Consider the following 18069-nt stretch of genomic DNA (forward strand, 5'->3'; position numbering starts at 1 on the left):
TGTTGGCTATGGGTTTACTGTATGTACTCCTTATTATAGTGAAATATATATATATATATCCTATCTCTTTCATCTCTCCAGAGATTTTATTAGGAATGAGGGGCGAATTTTATCAAAGACTTTTTCTGTAGCTTATGAGATGACTAGGTGACTTTCTTTATCTATTAGTTTATGTGTTGTATTACTGATTTGTATTGGTTATTGATTTACTGAATTGCATGTATTGAATTATTCTTGTATCCTTGAGATAAAACTGACTTGATCATCATAGTGTATTACTCTTCTAAATTTTTCTTGAATTGAGTTTGCAGTTATTTACTGAGATTTTATTTAAATCCATGAACATCAAGAAAATGGATAATTAATTTACATTTTATTTTCCTTATCCCCTTTGATGTCTGGATAATATGACACTGAATAATGTATATGATTTTGGGGGGGTTTGGTCTGTATCTCCTATTTATTGTTGAGAGTGAAGTCCTAAAGGTAACCTGCATTTGTTTGGGATTTTGTTTGGGGGGTTGTTTTGTTTTGGGGTTTATTTGTGCTTTTTTCCTCCAGAATTATATCTTGGGATTTGTTAATGCACTTATTCATGTCTTCTTTCATTTTGTTGATAATTATTAATTTTTTATTTTGTCAAACTATCTGAGTCTTGTTGCCTTGTTCCACTTTTTTTTGCATCTCTACATTGAGACATGTGAATCTGAAGCCAAGTTATTGACTGTAAATGTTAATTGCTATTGTCTCTCAGTTGGCATATTCTCAATATACAGGAAGGAGGGAAGAAAGTAAAGAGCTTAAAAAAAACCTAGCTATGCTTCCTTATGTACTTATGTATGCATCTTGGTGTTTGTTGTATGAGGCTGTATGGTGTTGTCAACCAACATCAATGATTTTCATGTTAGATGCTTCATTTTTTGGTGTATTAGGTGCAGCTTCTGTCACAAGAAGCTTTATATCTTATGGGCTGGCCCAGATTCCCATTTGCTCCACTGACTCCTCTTGTGTGCCTCCAGGGACAGCAAATATGGATTTTTTTCTGACTATATCAGAGCACTAGGGGACTGATTCTGGGGACTGAGGTTAAGCACTCCATCTCCTATGATCTCAGAGCAGGGTTTAAGCTATGATCATCAGACAATGTGGCTCATCCTTGCCAGTATGACTGCTGCCCTGACCATGATCCTATCCCTCTTCTCTGAGTAAGCTTCTCAGTACATCCATGTCAGGACCTCTCCAGCTCCATGACCACTCTAGAAGCTAGCTTCTAGTGGCATAATGTCTCCAGATTCCTGAATCATGAGTAGGAGTTTGTGGCAGGTTCCCAGAATATCCCCATCTCAAATAATAAATGGCTTTTAAGATGGTGTCTGACTCCAGATCTCAGAGATAAGAATAAAAAGACACCTTTCAATTCCATTGTTAGCCTGCCATGCAAGAATAGTCACTGCCAGACCAAATCCTTTCATTGGATTTAAGACCTGCAAGAAGTTTGGATCTATTCAGTGCGTCAGTGTGAAGTCTATCAACTCAGTCACCTTACTTACCATGGCGTTGTGACTTCAGTTTTCCCTTCTCTCTGTGGAGCTATGTTTGCAGCTACTATTTCCTGACATTTCTCTGACATCATCTCTTTTCCTTTCAGCAGTCATAGCCCTCTTTCATGGTTGCAGATGCTCTCTTTTTCTTGACCTTTTCAGTATATAGTCTCTCCTTCCATGACTGATTCTTTTCATTCATCAAGCCAATTAGAAGAAGCTTTTCATCCACCCAATTGCCACATCTAATGTTGCAAGGTAGCTCCGTTAGCAAGAAACAGAGAAGCCACAATTTGAGAGGTCAAAATGGGAGTCTTTATTAGAAAGCTGTCGCAATGACTTGGAGTCCCTCAAATACACAACACTGCTAAAAAAAAATTGAGCCATGAGAGCAAGCTGGGACAGAAACAGTAGAAAATACCAACAAACCAGTTCCATTCCAATGGAGAGCTGAAGTGGGCCGCCATGATGACCTGGAGAGAACCAGGACACAGGAGACACAGGAAACATGAGGCATGAGACATGAGGCATGGCATAATGATATCTGAGCTGATCTCCTCCTAAATCATGTCAGGGTCAGAGGAAGATTTTGTTTTGTGCAGAATGACTGTTGGGTATCCTTCCTGCAATTAACTTTTCTTATCATAGTAACTGATTCTATTTCAGCACAGTTGCACTCATGCTTCTTTTCATCCAATTTGGTGATCAAGCGTTCGTTGTAAACCTTGACATACCTACAATATATATATACATACATATATATATATATGCTAATGTCCTTAAAAGGGGATTTCCAACATCCCATGAATGGGCTGGCCTGGGGTGGGGGTGGGGTGAAATGTCCCAAACTATAGAAGCAGGAACTCTGGAAGGGAACAGAGAAGCATCGAAAGGGATGCATTACAACTGTAGTTAAGAGTTCATAGATTCTTCAACGCACCATAAATTCCTCTATGCAGAGCTGGGCTGCTATTATAGACTCAACCCATGTGAAGTGCTAAACACACTCAAGACCTTCTGACTCTGTCTCAAGATTGTCATTTTAACTCTTACACTCTATTAATGGCTGGTCTAGTTTATCCAAATTATCCACTTCCACAAAGTTTAGAGAGTGTAGGAAAGAATAAATATGCTTTCATTAATCTCTCTCTTTCTCTCTCCTAAAGTAATTCACAAATTCAACTCTCCCCACACACCCTCTTTCTTCCTTTATTGAGGGGAAGGAGGATGCGATTTCCTGATGCCCTTAGCAGAGATTTTCCATCCACATGTCTCAGGAAACACTAATAATCACTTGTCTCTCATCATGTCCCCTTGGAAATCCCCAGGTACGTCTTTTTCACAACTAAAAATACATAGAGGAAACAAAGGTAGTTTTATTGAAGTCATAAGGTCATTATTTTGCTTTGTCATCACCAGTAATACCAAATTTTATCTCTGTCCGTATTTGTGACTCGATTCCCCCAAACCCATTTGTGAATAGAGTTATCTCATTTCTACTATTTTTGATAAGTATCTCCTATTGAGAATCTGTGGGGCTGCCCGCTTGCTTATATTTTGGATGTTAGTAGAGTCAGTTGTAAGATCTTAGTGGACATGAGTTATCTTATTCTTCTAAATATGTATTTCCCCTTTGCTATGCAACAGGAGTCTAATACTCTTGTGTCAAATTATTTCAGCACTATTTTTATCCTGTGAGGTTTGGGGAATATATGAGACAAATGTCTGACCAAGCAGCATCTTGACTGAGGCACTAATATTGACTTGTAGAAAATCTGTAACTCAGAACAAAATTAGTGTCATCATTTTCAAAGGCAAAACCTCTAAGAAACATTTTCTTTTCTATTGATGCTACTGAAAGAAAGGTTCTAGACACAATTTCTCCACTATGGAGGGGAAAGGTGTAAAAGAAAGTGTGTGGCCAATACAAATGCAAATAGAGATCATAGTAAGAAACTTAACACTTGGTGACATTGTCTCAGTCTTGAGATCTACTCAGAATACATCTTTATTTCTTAAATTTTAAGGCATTGTATCCTCTTTGTCAGATTAATTCTGAGTTAAATCTTTAGCCAATCTGTGTTAGCCTTTTCTGTCTCATCTTGCCAATATATTGTGTTTTTAAAAATTGTTCATTCTTGGCCAAGTCATAATCCCACACAGAGTTCTATCAGCAATGTTCTCACTTTGACACTTAAGAATTATGCCTGGAAACCAGGTGATATTAATGAAAATGGTCAACAAAAAAAATCCAATCAATAAGAGCAGAACAAGAATATTAGCTGTACGTTTGCACATCACCACTTGAGTGTTTATTAAGTGTTGGAGTTAAGTTTGATTATAATGGGTGAAGAATTTCCATGTGGTAAAGTGAGACTAGGGTAGCCAAGAAGCAATTGGAAGTCACACAGAACTGTTCTTGGCTTTCCAACGGGGTGTGGAAAGAGTAGACAGAACTAAAAACATAACTGGAACTCTGGCTCAATTCCTAAATATTAGCCGAGAGTGCAGTACTTTCTATGTAAAGCACCCAAAAGAAGAAATATTTAGGGAAAAGGAGAGAGGGTGGGGAAGAAGTTCCTTTCACTATAGCTCTTTTCCAAAGTCAAGCAGATCCTCTAAGCATTCATAGAGAATCTGTGGATTTAAGCCAGTTACTTAGAGCAGATGTGAAACGTTTGCTGAGATTAAGAAATACCTTACATGTGAGAATGTGAATGCTACAATACTCAGCCAAGAAGACTTAGTAAATGGTGAGATTTTACATCTTTAGGGAGGAGCAATATATTTTTTTGTAAAGTGTTTGGTTAAAATAAACACCAAATTCCCAAAGAAAGGCCAAACTCTGATGATGTGTATCACTGATCATTTTATTACTGTGGAAAAAATGCATTCAGACAGCACCACCCACGTCATTCTTTTGTCAATATGTTCTCATTCTCCCATTAGAAATGGCATACATGTACTTTTCCCTGAGGATCACATTTCTTTTGATGAGCAAACATTTTTAAAAACGGTGCCTTTGTTAGCAAACAACAAATGGAAAAGTGATGTGAAGTCACACACCAAAAAAAATGACAAGACTTTCATTTTACAAATGAAATCAAGTCCAAATTGACTAGATTGTTTCTATTATCATTTAGAACACGTCAGCATATTAGAGAAAATGCTATATTCTAATTCTTCATTGTGGCCAACTGTCTCTCCCACCACAACTAACAGTTTCCCTGTCCTTTGATTCTTGGTTGTGCCAAACAAGGGAATTGATTAAATTAGGGACTATAGTAACAATGCCAAGAGTATACGTTGTAGAAGCTGATTCTGCAAGATGTTAATGAATTGCCAAATTCGAACTGCCAAATAAGTAGAAAGTTACTGATCAAATTGGAAAAAGAAAGGAAGGCAAGGTAGAGTAAACTAATGTAAAATTACAGAGAAGTGTAAATAGTTTTTCATTGACCTCTGGTAAGCGTTTATTGATTACTTACTACTACACATCAGATACTAAGTGTGTTAAGCTTTGGAAATCCAGTGGTAAGTTGTCATGAAAAGAAAGTTAGCTTCAAAGAATCTATTTTTTGTAGTATGTGCATATGACAGAACAAGAAGTTAAAATGAAATCAAGCTTCTAATTTTCTTTTTTCTGATTGTGGGGCTTGAACACTGGGCCTGAGCTCTTTCCCAGAACTGAGCTTTTCAGCTCAAGCCTAGTGCTCTACCACTTTGAGCTACAGCATCACTTCCTGTTTTCTGGTGGTTAATTGGAGGTAAGAGCCTCACAGCCTTTCAAGCCCAGTCTGGCTTTGAATCATGATCCTCAGATCTCCATCTCCCAAGCTCAGATCTCAGCCTCCCATGTCTCAGCCTCCCAACTAGCTAGGATTACAGGCGTGAGCCTCAGGCACCTGGCAAGTGTCTGAATATAATGATGTAAAATAACAGGAGCTTCTCAGAAATCTTCTGTGGAGATCCATGTACCAATTTGGAGGTTACAAAGTAGATGATGATATCATATGTCACAACTGGAATTTAGGGACAAGGAGCAGGAGACCATAGAGGAAATTGAGCAGTAAAAATGGAATTCCTTTCCAGGCACAAATCAACTTTCTTTCTTTCTTTGTTTCTTTCTTTCTTTCTTTTGTGGGTTATATGGTTTGAACTCGGCTTTTCAGCTCAAGGCTACAACCCTAGCCTTGAACCAAGCCCCACTTCTGTTTTCTACAGGTTAATTGGAGATAAGAGTCTCAGGTCCTTTTGTGCTGGGGCTGGCTTTGAACCTTGATCCTCAGATCTCAGCCTCCTAAGTAGGCTTTGAATCTTGATCCTCAGATCTCAACCTCCTGAGTAGCTAGGATTACAGGCATGAGACACCATACCTGACACAAATCAACTTTTTGTTCCACTATACCTTTAAATCAAATATTTGGATTCACAAGTCTAAAACAGGAACCGTAGACTGACATTTAAATATAATTTTGATTGGCATTCATAGATGAATGACCATTTAATCTAGTAAAATAGAAAATAAGAAACAACACAAGGTTAATTCTAACACTGAGGGAAGTGGAAGAGAGCATTGTAAAAAGAAAAGGAACAGACAGAGAGGTAGAGCTGCCATTTGAAGGAATGGATGATGTTGTAGAAATGTTGTTGGAACGTTCAAAGAAAACAAAGGAAATTGCACACTGTTAAAAAAAAAAAACTGGTTTATTGGCCGGAAATTTGGCCTAATGGTAGAGTGCTTGGCTAGCATGCTCCAAGACCCGGGTTCAATTCCTTGGTACCACATACATAGAAAAAAAAGCTTGAAGTGGTGCCAAGACCAGCCTTGAAAAAATCCAAGGACAATGCTCAGGCCCTGAGCTCAGGCCCAGGACTGGCACAAAACAACCTAGTTTACATGAGCATGAAACAACCTAGTGTCCTAACTTGGTAACAGAGTCAATAATTAACCAAGCTTTAGGATTTTTCTGATTTACTGAAAATCTTCATATCTTTTTTTTAACGATGTTGTTTCCAGTTCCTGGAGACATTGCTGGAGACATACAGAAAAGACTCATCTTCATTGTTCCCCCATGCAGCCTAATAAAATCTTTGTAATCCAAGTAGGTGAAATATATAGATTTTCCATGCAATTTCTCATATTCTATCCTGCAGAGTTGTCTTTTAACATACAAAACTATAATTACCTATGCTCACCATGAACAACAGATGTTTCATTTTCTTCTTACCACTTGGTTTTGTGAACAACCCACAAAGCCATGTGAATTACTAAGTGACCAAGGTATGGCACTCAATCTGAAAAAAAAAAATCAATACATCCAGAAACCAAATCAAACACATTTAACAAAACTCAGATTTTTCCTCCTAATAATTAAAGTCTTCATTTTTAACGAGAGTCAAAAACAGTAAGCCATCACGCCTGATATTTTTTTCTGCTAAGCTACAGTCCTTCTGGAGTTGATTTCATCAGTGGCTGGTGAAGCATGACTCTGTTTTTTTCTTTTCTTATTTTTTTTAAATAAGCTTCTCTTCTTAAAACAACATTTTGATGAGCTAAGCATAAATTAATCAGAAACATATGGATCCAATTGACTTCAATATACATATGGGTTTAAAACATGAGAAAAGTACTTGGGGGCAAAAAACAGTCTTAGGGTTTTATAAACCAAATATGTTCAAAAACCCATAGCAAGAGGATTCCAAAATATAACCTCCTCTTATCTCTCTCATGGTTAGCAAAGTCTTTTTTCTCCTCTCACAGAAAGAGGAAGTAAGAAACAGATGAACATCGTGAGATTGCTGAGCTGTCCCGTATACATTTGAAGGACAGGCCACTGGGGTTTTAGTCTGTCTGAGTGCTGATTCAGAGGGAAAGTGGAGAAGTTCAGAGGTCTCTCTTGGTTTCTGGGACTACTATACTTCTAGATTTATCATCTTTGAAAGCCAGCCTTCCTTCTTGTAGACTTCTTTCAGGACAAATATGCTCCACAATGGTTGGTTGTCACTTCAAATTCAACATGGATGGAAGGATATCCAATACATTGCCTCTTCCTCACTTCCCAGTCTTCTAGGCATTAAAATCTTAGGTCCATCTTGGACTCATTTGTCCCTTGATTCTTTTGTCTTCTCATTCAATTCCTGATGAAATCCATCCTGTCTCCAACCTCATGGCCATCCTCTTTATCCAGGCCTCATCAGGTCATGTCGAGATCCCAAGAGCAGCCTCCAAGCTGAGCTTGCTGCTTCTAGCCATCCCCGTAAACGTCCTAAGCACACACACTGCTCTAGACTTAATCTTTAGCATTGCTCTCATCCTGTCTTCTAAGGTAGCCCACTCCCTTATATTTACTACATGTCAAATTTAAACTCCTTGGTCCTTTCTTAAGTTTCTTCATGACAAATATCTCTCTTTCCCTCCCTCCCTCCCCCCTCTCTCTCTGGACAGCGTTTCTGTTATTGTTCAGTACTATCCACTTCCCCAAAACCTAGTTCCAACCTTATACCAATATTTGAGTCAGTACTTGGAAAAATGGCTCAGCTCATTGAAAAAGAAAGAGAAGTGGCTTTTAGAAATGCTCTGTGATCAGGTGTAGATGGAGAGAAGCCACTCAGTGCTAAAAATCCATCAACAGTTGTATTCAAGAAAATGTAAAGTGACATGTAGCTTAAAAGGAGAAAGTGGGTATAAGATAGTCTTGGACAATTTACTAGGCCCAATCAAGAAAAGTCTTGACAACCATTCTAAGAAATGTGTTTTGTTTTCTAAATTCGAACCACTGTAAGCTTATCTACATTAAAGACAGTTCATTTATTAGAAGTTGACTCCTACTTCTCTATGAAGAATGAATGGTAGTAGGACAGGAATACTGTAGGGACAATAAGGGCACTATTATAAAACAAAAGAAGGAATAGTGGCTCCGGATTAAGAGATCAATGAAAACTGATTTTTTTTAAAAAATATGTTTTGGAAGGAGAGCTGATTAGGTATAATTGTGATTTGGGTGGGAGATGCTGCAGAACATGACATATCAAAACAGTTCTTATAGCTCAGTCCGAAATTGAGTACATTCATAAAATAGAACAGACAATGCATCTGGGAAAAAGCAAATTGAATCAAGATTTCAATTTGGGACTGACAGTGGTGACACAGGCTTTCAATCCAGTACTTGGGAGGCTAAGGAAGAAGAATTTCAAGTTCAAAGCCAGTAAAAAAGAATAGTTTTGTTTTTAACTCCAAAATAAAATGTAGATTAAGTCATTTGAGTTCTTTTCTTTTCCTGTGAAACAGCAACAGGAACTGCAGGAAGTGTTTTTATGTCTATTTGAGGGCATTAGAGAGTTATAGAGATAGTGAAAATTTACAGGGTCTCCATGATTCCCATTTGGATTATGGAGAGTAAAAGGATGAGAAGCTGGAGGATGGGTTTCCTAGATTCATATTGTAAAGAGAAGAAAAGCTGAAGTTGTTTCAGAGCAAGGAAGATGCTTGCAAGTTCCCTGCTCTTTTTGGTTGGTTCCTGAAGGATCATCCCTTGGGAAAAGTTGAACTGAGAATTGTCCAGGCTCCCTAGAGACAAGATTGGCCTTCAAGCTATCTCTATCTCCACTTGGCTTAAGGTGATATGGGATTATAAATGACATCAGCTACCTAGCAGAAACATTGGCAAATGTACTCCAGACAAATACTAAAATAATTCTAGAAATTGTCAGAATCAATGGTCTTGTAATTAACAAAAAAGTGAACAGAATACCAAGGTAAATGAGCAAGACCTATATGACTTCAAAACAGGTAGAACAAGTGGATTGGAGAAACATACCCAAAGAATGTCACAAATAGGAAGATCGTAGACATGAAAATAATCATCTCATGTTCAGAAATGTGGGTTTGAAGAGGGACATTTGTTGTTGCTATTGTTGTTTTGTTATAATTTTTTCTCTGAATCATCTCTTTCTTGTTCATCCATGCGTAACCTTTGAAAGCATAGCTCTTAAGACTTCTAGGGGGGAAAGAAAACCCCACAAGACTGAACTGAGGCCTCCTGGCTCATGTCTGTAAACTTGGCTAATTAGAAAGCTGAGATCTGAGCCTAGACATACAAAGATAGAAGAATTTTATTAACCAATTAATCAGCAAAAAAACACCATAACTAGAGGTGTGACTCAAGTAGTTGAATACCACCACTGAGCAAATAAGCCAAACAAGAATATGAAGCCCTGAGTTCAATCCCCATGTGAAAAGTAATGCACATACACACAACACACACACACACACACACACACACACGATTTTCAGGGAAAAAATTCAGATTTGTAAAGCTGCTTAGCAAAGACATTTATTTCCATGAGTAAACTTTGTTTAAATAAAGTTTTAATCTACTTTTAAAAAAAGTTGGATGTTAGATTCATTAGTAAATATCACTGTAGCAAGTGTGTGTGTGTGTGTGTGTGTGTGTGTGTGTGTGGTGTGTGTGCGGGAGATTATTTTATGCCCCAAAGTGAATATTTTTCGTGGCTTTAATAGCATACTCTTTTGACTGACTGGTTTCCACAAAACCTTAAAGGTAAAATTATAATTATTATTATGTGGAATCCAATAGGTGATAAGGAAAATCTAAGCACTAGAGCTCCCAGAATTTCAGTAGATTTGTGCTATATTCATACCTTCAACATCTTGCAAAATGCCTACCACATAGTAAGTCATGACTCTTTTTTGGATGAACATCGCATACCAGTGAACAGGAAATACAAGCTAAGGAGTTTCAAAGACATCCAATATGGATAAAATACTAAAATTAGGTTGCTTCAACTTATAATGTCATTAGATAGTTTACTAAGTTTTGAACAAAATGCAACTAATCATATTTTCATTGCCAGGAGTATTATGTCTGTTGTCCCATAAGGAGCTAATGTCTTTAAGTTCACATTTTACCAATTTATGCGTTATTGGTTAATATTATTTTACTTAACTGCTGAATATACTCAACTGAGCTCAGAATTATTTCAAAGCCCATTTTTTTCAGAATACATTTCACACTCAAAACGACAGTCATCATTTCTTGCTCCACCCAGACTAATGAGACATGATTTCCATAGTAACAAAAAAAATGGAATGAAAAGATGTGAACTAGTCCATAAAAGTTTGCACAATTAGGTAGATGTGTGGGCATGAGTAAGACTGGCTATAGAGTTATTAGCATAAATTTTAGTACCATGGCTTTTTGGAGAACTTGAAGTAGTTTATCACCATTTGTGAGCAATTGCTGGTCTGTGGCACTGAATAAGCTTCATAGCACCCAAGCACCATCAGAGGTTCTATATTTACCTTACATCTGCCAAAAGGCCATGTTCTCGCATTTTCTTTGTAAAAGAGCTCCATGTGGGCCAAATTTAATTTGATGCAGAAAGACTGTATTGTCACTTCCAATAAAAGCAGAAAAGAAAGATTCGCACACTAACTTATGAAAGATGGCAGCTCAGGCTGGTGTATGAATCATCTGGAGTTATTTTTTGTATGTTTGTTTACAAAGTCATCAGGTTCAAAGCAAGGTGCAGGATCCCTGATTAAAATGGCCTCAAAGATCTGTTTCCCACATTGAAAACTGTCCCTGTGGGGTAAACTCTTCATTCTCAGCTACAAGGGAATTTGAAACCATTTGTGGGAAATGAAAATGCAATGTGGAGCCTTTCCTTGTGTGTTACATTTTTGAAGTAGGTCCCAGGAAAACTGGTGATGGTCAAAGTCAAATGCACACTAACTGGAACAAAAGGTTTGTGTTATCTAAGGTTCATGCCAAGTGGAGCATTATACACAATTGTGTTCAATACTCTAGATTTTTCTAGGTGCCGAAACTGACGCCTAAAAGGATTATGTGATTAGACCTAAAACCACACAGCAAATCTATGGCCAAGTTGGAACCCTAATGCTAATCTTTTTATTTATGACTCAGCACTTGATATTACATCATGCTGGACATCAGAATACATCTTAAACTAACTTAGAGAAAATACCAGGGGAAAATAAACCATTGCCCTCAATGGTAAGAAGATTGAAAAAAGTAGAGAGGTAAATCATTTTCTATTCAATACAGAAGAGATCTCATATTTGAGTAAACTTAATATTTTTCAATGATTTATGTAAAATTCCAGGTGTAAGGAAGATAAATTATCTGTTGCCTCCCACTGGCAACAGATATTCTTTTCCATGTAAAACTGTGGAAAGTAATATTTAAACTTAACTGAATTATTTTGTTCTAGCTAAATGTAGGAATGTAATTTTATATAAATGTGTACTGTAAGAATTTTAACTGACATAGCTCGACAGGCCTCTGCATGTATTGTGATACTTTTTTTAAAATAAAATCTTTTTTTAATGTTTTGTATTGTAATTAATAAAAGGGTTACATGATATTTGCCAGATAGAAGGCACATATATTGATACCCTTTCACATGTGTTGGTCCCCATTACCCTCCCCTCCAACCCCCCCATCTTGGTTTTCCCCCCTTCCCTATCAAATTTCAAATAACCAAATAAAAATAAATCCAATATATCAGATTATAAAGTGAGATACTGTAACAATATGAGATAACCAAGGGACAGCAAAAGAGATGAGAGATAACATAGTACATTAAGGACAACAATCATTCACTATATGGCTTTTGTTTCAATATCCTGGAGATCTTTTCAATTGGCTTCATACTATATGGCCTTATGTATCAAGGTTTTGCTCTATTGCAGATCTCTGCTAGTAGAGCCCAAGGTTTCTACTGATTATGACAAATGAGGGAAACCATTGAGCCTAAGTTCCTTTGAGTCTGGCTTACTTCACTTAATATGATTTTTTCTAAGACTTTCCATTTCCTAACAAATGGGGCGATGTCATTCTTTCTGATAGCAGCATAGAATTCCATTGTGTACAAATACCACAACTTGTTGATCCACTCATCAACTGAGGGACATCTAGGTTGGTTCCATATTTTTGCTATGGTGAATAATGCTGCAATGAACATTGTTGTGCTAGTGGATTTAGTATGCCCTAGATTCTGGATGGTTGGGTAAATGCCAAGTAGTGGAATTGCTGGTTCATAGGGAATCTCTATGTTTAGCCTTTTGAGGCACTGCCATACTGCTTTCCATAGTGGTTGAACGAGTTTGCACTCCCACCAACAGTGTAGTAGTGATCCCTCCTGGCCACATCCCCTCCAGCATCTGTTATTATTCGTTTTCCTGATCCTGGCCATTCTAACTGGAGTGAGATGGAATCTTAGAGTTGTTTTGATTTGCATTTCTTTTATGACCAGAGATATTGAGCATTTCTTCATGTGTCTATAGGCTATTTTTGTTTCTTCTTCAGAGAAGACTCTCTTTAAGTCTTTGGCCCATTTTTAATGGGATGGTTGTTACTTTGGAGATTAGTTTTGGAGTGATTCAATTTTTTGAGCTGTTGATATATTTTAGATATAAGGCCTTTGTCCGTAGTTTGGTTGGTGAAGATCTTCTCCCACTCTGTAGGCTTTCTAATTAATTTACTAGCTATATCCTTTGCCATACAAAACCAACCCTAATCCCAGTAGAAGGAAGCAAATTGTTAAAATCAAAGCAGAATTAAATGAATTGGAGTCCAAAAAACTGTAGAAAGAATCAACAAAACAAGGAGTTGGTTCTTTGAAAGAATTAACAAAATTGACAAGCCCTTAGCAAATCTTACCAAAAAAAAGAAGAGAGCATACCGAAATAAACAAAATCGCAGACAAAAATGTTAAAATCATGACAGAAATTACCAAGATCCAGAATATCATGAGGGAATACTTCTCATACCTTTACGCCAACAAATTTGAGAATCTAGAAGAAATGGATGAATTCCTAGCCAATATTAACATACCCACACTGAACCAAGAAGAACTAACCCAACTCAACAGGCCTATTTCAAGCTCTGAAATAGAAATGGAAATAAGAGAACTTCCACCTAAGAAAAGCCCAGGGCCAGATGGATTCACAGCTGAATTCTATAAGGTCTTCAAAGCAGAGCTCACACCAACACTCCTCAAGCTCTTCAACGAAATTGAAAATGAAGGTTCTTTACCAAACTCATTCTCTGAAGCCAGTATAAGCCTCATCCCCAAACCAGACAGAGATCCATCAAAGAAAGAGAACTATAGACCTATTTCTTTGATGAACATCGATGCAAAACTTCTCAACAAAATACTGGCCAACCGTCTACAACAACTTATCAAAAAAATTATACACTGTGATCAAACAGGATTCATCACAGGGAGGCAAAGCTGGTTCAACATACGCAAATCAATTAATATAATTCAACACATCAACAGGAGCAAGGACAAAAATCACATGATTGTCTCAATAGATGCAGAAAAGGCATTTGACAAGATCCAACACCCCTTTATGTTAAAAGCTCTGGAGAAATTAGGAATCCATGGAACATTCCTCAATATAATAAAGGCTGTGTATGACAGACCCACAGCTAGTATTATGCTTAACGGTGAAAAGCTAAAGCCATTCAGGAATGAGACAAGGATGTCCACTCTCTCCACTCCTCTTTAACATAGTATTAGAATTCCTAGCCAGTGCAATAAGGCAAGAAGCAAGCATAAAGGGGATCCAAGTAGGGAAAGAGGAAGTAAAACTATCACTCTTTGCAGATGACATGATTCTGTGTTTAAAGAATCCTATAGACTCTACTCCCAAGCTCCTTGAGCTGATTCAAAACTTTGGAAGGGTAGCAGGCTATAAAATCAACCCTCAAAAATCAACTGCCTTCCTCTACGCCAACAGTGAGAGGAACGAGGCAACAATCAGGAAAGCAACTCCACAAAGAAAATAAAGTACATAGGAATTAGCTTAAATAAGAATGTAAAGGACCTTTTTGATGAAAACTTTAAAACCCTAAAAAAGGAAATTAAAGCAGAACTAAGGAAATGGAAAAACCTCCCATGCTCCTGGATTGGAAGAATCAACTTTGTGAAAATGACAATCTTGTCAAGGGCTATCTACAAATTCAATGCATACCCATCAATACTCAATGGCATTCTTTAAAGAAATAGAAGAGGCAATCCAAAATTTCATATGTAATAATAAAAGACCCCGTATATCAAAAACACTTCTTAGCAGAAAGAACAGTGCTGGAGGAATTTCATACCAAACTTTAGACTCTATTACAGAGCTATAATTATCAAAACAGCTTGGTACTGGCACATGAACAGGCCTGAAGACCAATGGAATAGAACTGAGGACCCAGATATTAAACCACAGACCTATAGCCACCTAATCTTTGACAAGGGAGCCAAAAAAATAGAATGGAAGAAAGACAGCCTCTTCAACAAGTGGTGCTGGCAGAACTGGTTAAGCACCTGCAGAAAACTAAAGTTGGATCCTTCTTTGTCACCCTGCACTAGAATTAACTCCAAATGGATCAAAAACCTGGAAGTAAAGCTGACACATTGAAAACTTTACAAGAAGGAATAGGAGATACACTAGGCCTCCTTCGCACAGGTCAAAACTTTCTTAATAAGGACCAAGAATCACAGCAAATAAGAGAAAGGCTGGATAAGTGGAATTGTGATACTTACGATTAGAAATAAAATTCAGAGAAGTTTAAGTGCTTCTATTCTAGAAGAAATATACCTCTGTTTTTAAACATCAGAAAATTGAGTCTATTGTTGATGGCTTTTTCTTTTCCAAGGCCTTTTTGTTGTTGTTGTTGTTGTTGTTTTAATAGGAGTTTGATGGTTCTGAATTACTTCCTAGATGTACAAGACATTATAGCATGCAGATAAACATGTTAAGGCTTTTATTGACAATATCAAAAAATGTAAGAGGATGCAAAATAGACACTTAAAAATAAAGCTTTGTTGCTAGAAAACAGACAGTCTCTATCCTCATTCTGAGTAATGTCTGCCCCTATTCAATTTAACAGCCCACAGAGAAAGCAATAGACAAAGACATGCCAGATGAAAAACATCACCCTCTAAAACTATACCTACTGAAGATATTCAGAAACTACTTCACCAAATTCTATTTGTGCAACTTGGGAGATGAGTACAATGTTAGTTCACTTCATAGAAATCTGTTTATTTAATAAAAATTAAATATTTATATTTATTTTTGCTTTAGCCCTTTGAGACACACTGGACTTTCCCCATCCTGAAGATTCTGTACATCCTGTAGAGGTTAATATTGACTCAAAAGCCAACTTTCCTTTGTACTTTCCCTACTGCATTCATTCTTTGTCTTTGCCAGGACCCCTCTGGCCCACATTGATGATAACATTCTGAATCACACAGCGGCTGCACACACACATGGCTCAGACACAGAAATGATGCTCTTGATGACAACATCTCTGTTAATAATAGGAAGTATTACCTGACTTTTCATTTTAACAATTAAAACTTAGTCACTTCTTCCTACACACAGATCTTCTAGAATTAGACCACACAGGGTTTTTTTTGGCTTTCTTCAACCTGCCTCTACCCTTCTTGTACATTCTTGACTGACACAGAAAGAGAAACACTTGTGGACATCTTATAGCCTCGATTGACCTCCCTCCTTACTAAAGGAAAATGTCAGGGATAAACATGGCTAATGTTTGACATTATTTCCCTTGGGGCATGATGAATTTCAAGAGATAAAGAATCCTTACCTGAACAAGCCTTCTCCTCGAAGCAAAATAAATTTATGTGAAGTTTTTCTAATAATTATATTGCTACAATGCTTTGCTAAGAGATTTCAAGGAAAGAACTGAGTACTTTAGGGTTTGGGTCAGCATTATTTGTTTCACCATACATTTCTAAACTTCAAAGAACACTGACATTTTCCAAGACCCTACAAGTCAATGCACAGAGGTACAGAGAGGATTAAGCCTAGAGTTTGCTAATACTTTAATAAATAAAAAGATAACAAAATAATATCAGATCACCATTTTAACAGAGCCATCAACTGAAAGCTTGCTACACAAACAAACCCTTCGGAGAACTCAATAATAGCAAAACTTAAGCCAATGATTATGTTAACTAAGTCAGCTGAACAGTTGAAGTCAGCAGCTAAACGAGGGTAAAATCATAGACTCAGTCTTTTGGGGAGTCAGTTGGTGCTGTAGAACTATACAAGACTGTCATTTCGCCTCAGATCTTTGTTCATTCTACTGGAAAAAAAGTGAAATCCTTCAATAGATCCTCTTTAATTGATAAAAAATAAATTTAGCATGCATATTAAATAGAATTACAGAGGTTAAAAAGCAAAAGCTAGATGTTCACATGTATTGAAAATGGCATGTGGCTAAGAAGTAGAGGAAGCAGCATTTCTCTTTATTCAACACTTTTAAAATGTTCTCATTGTGTACATATATCACATTAATAAATATGTCATAAAAATAAATCACACACAGTGATGGTATATAGAGATTCCCTTCTTGAACACTTGTTTGTTAACCATGTCATTTGAAATATGATGTAAAAATTAATGTTAATAAATTCTTTAATAAAAAAATCACACAATGGAAGTTCACATTTGCTACTTCTGGCTAACAGAAAGAACTAAGACCTAGTAGAATATGTAGTGTGTCAATTTCACAACATAATTAGATAAAAGAAAACTTTCTTTTTATTTATGTATTTGTATTTTGTTTGTCTTCTTACCATTAACATTTTTAGTATTTTCAGGGTTTCAGAAAGGCTAAAAGAATAAGACAAATAGTTACTGTTACTTATAACCCAGATTTACCAGTTTTTGCAGTCTGATATGTTTGCTTAACACTGGCTTTGCCTATCTCTATTTTTATTGTTTGCATCTACAGTATCTGTCATCTATTTGAATATTTGTTTGTGTATAAGCATTTGCAAAGCAAAACATATTTCTTCATGCTTTAGAATTCCACCATTCAGACAATATGTCAGTATTAATATACTATCCATTTTAAAACTTCACCAGTTTTCCCATAATGATTTATTTTATTTTTACTTTTTATTTTATTGTCAAGGGGATGTATAGAGGTGTTACAGTTATATTCATCAGGTAGTGAATACATAATTTCTTGAACATTGTTACCCCTTCCCATGTTTTTCTCCAACTTTCCCTCCCTCCATCCCCACCCATTTGTCTCATTTTCCCCTTCCCTTCCCTATTTCAAACAGACAAATAACTGCATATACAATATACCAGGTACCAAAGTCAGATACAGTAACAACATTAGATTAACCATAAGGGAAAAAGAGAAAAGAAATAACTTCACATAGTACATTAAGAACACAGAAGTAAAGATATTTACCAATAATACATCAGACAAGTGCTTAATATCTAGTACCTACAGGGAACTCAAGAAACTAAACCCCCCCCCCCCAAAACCCAACAAACCATTCACTAAATGGGCAAGGGAACTAAAGAGAGACTTATCAAAAGAAGAGGTTAAAATGGCAGAAAAGCATATGAGAAAATGTTTATCATCCATGGTCATAAAGGAAATGCAAATAAAAACAACCCTAAGATAGCTTACCCCAACAAGAATGGCCAAGATTT

This window comes from Megascapheus bottae, chromosome 18 (genome assembly GCF_031878675.1).
Source record: "Megascapheus bottae isolate mThoBot1 chromosome 18, mThoBot2.hap1, whole genome shotgun sequence".
NCBI classification, from domain to species: domain Eukaryota; kingdom Metazoa; phylum Chordata; class Mammalia; order Rodentia; family Geomyidae; genus Megascapheus; species Megascapheus bottae.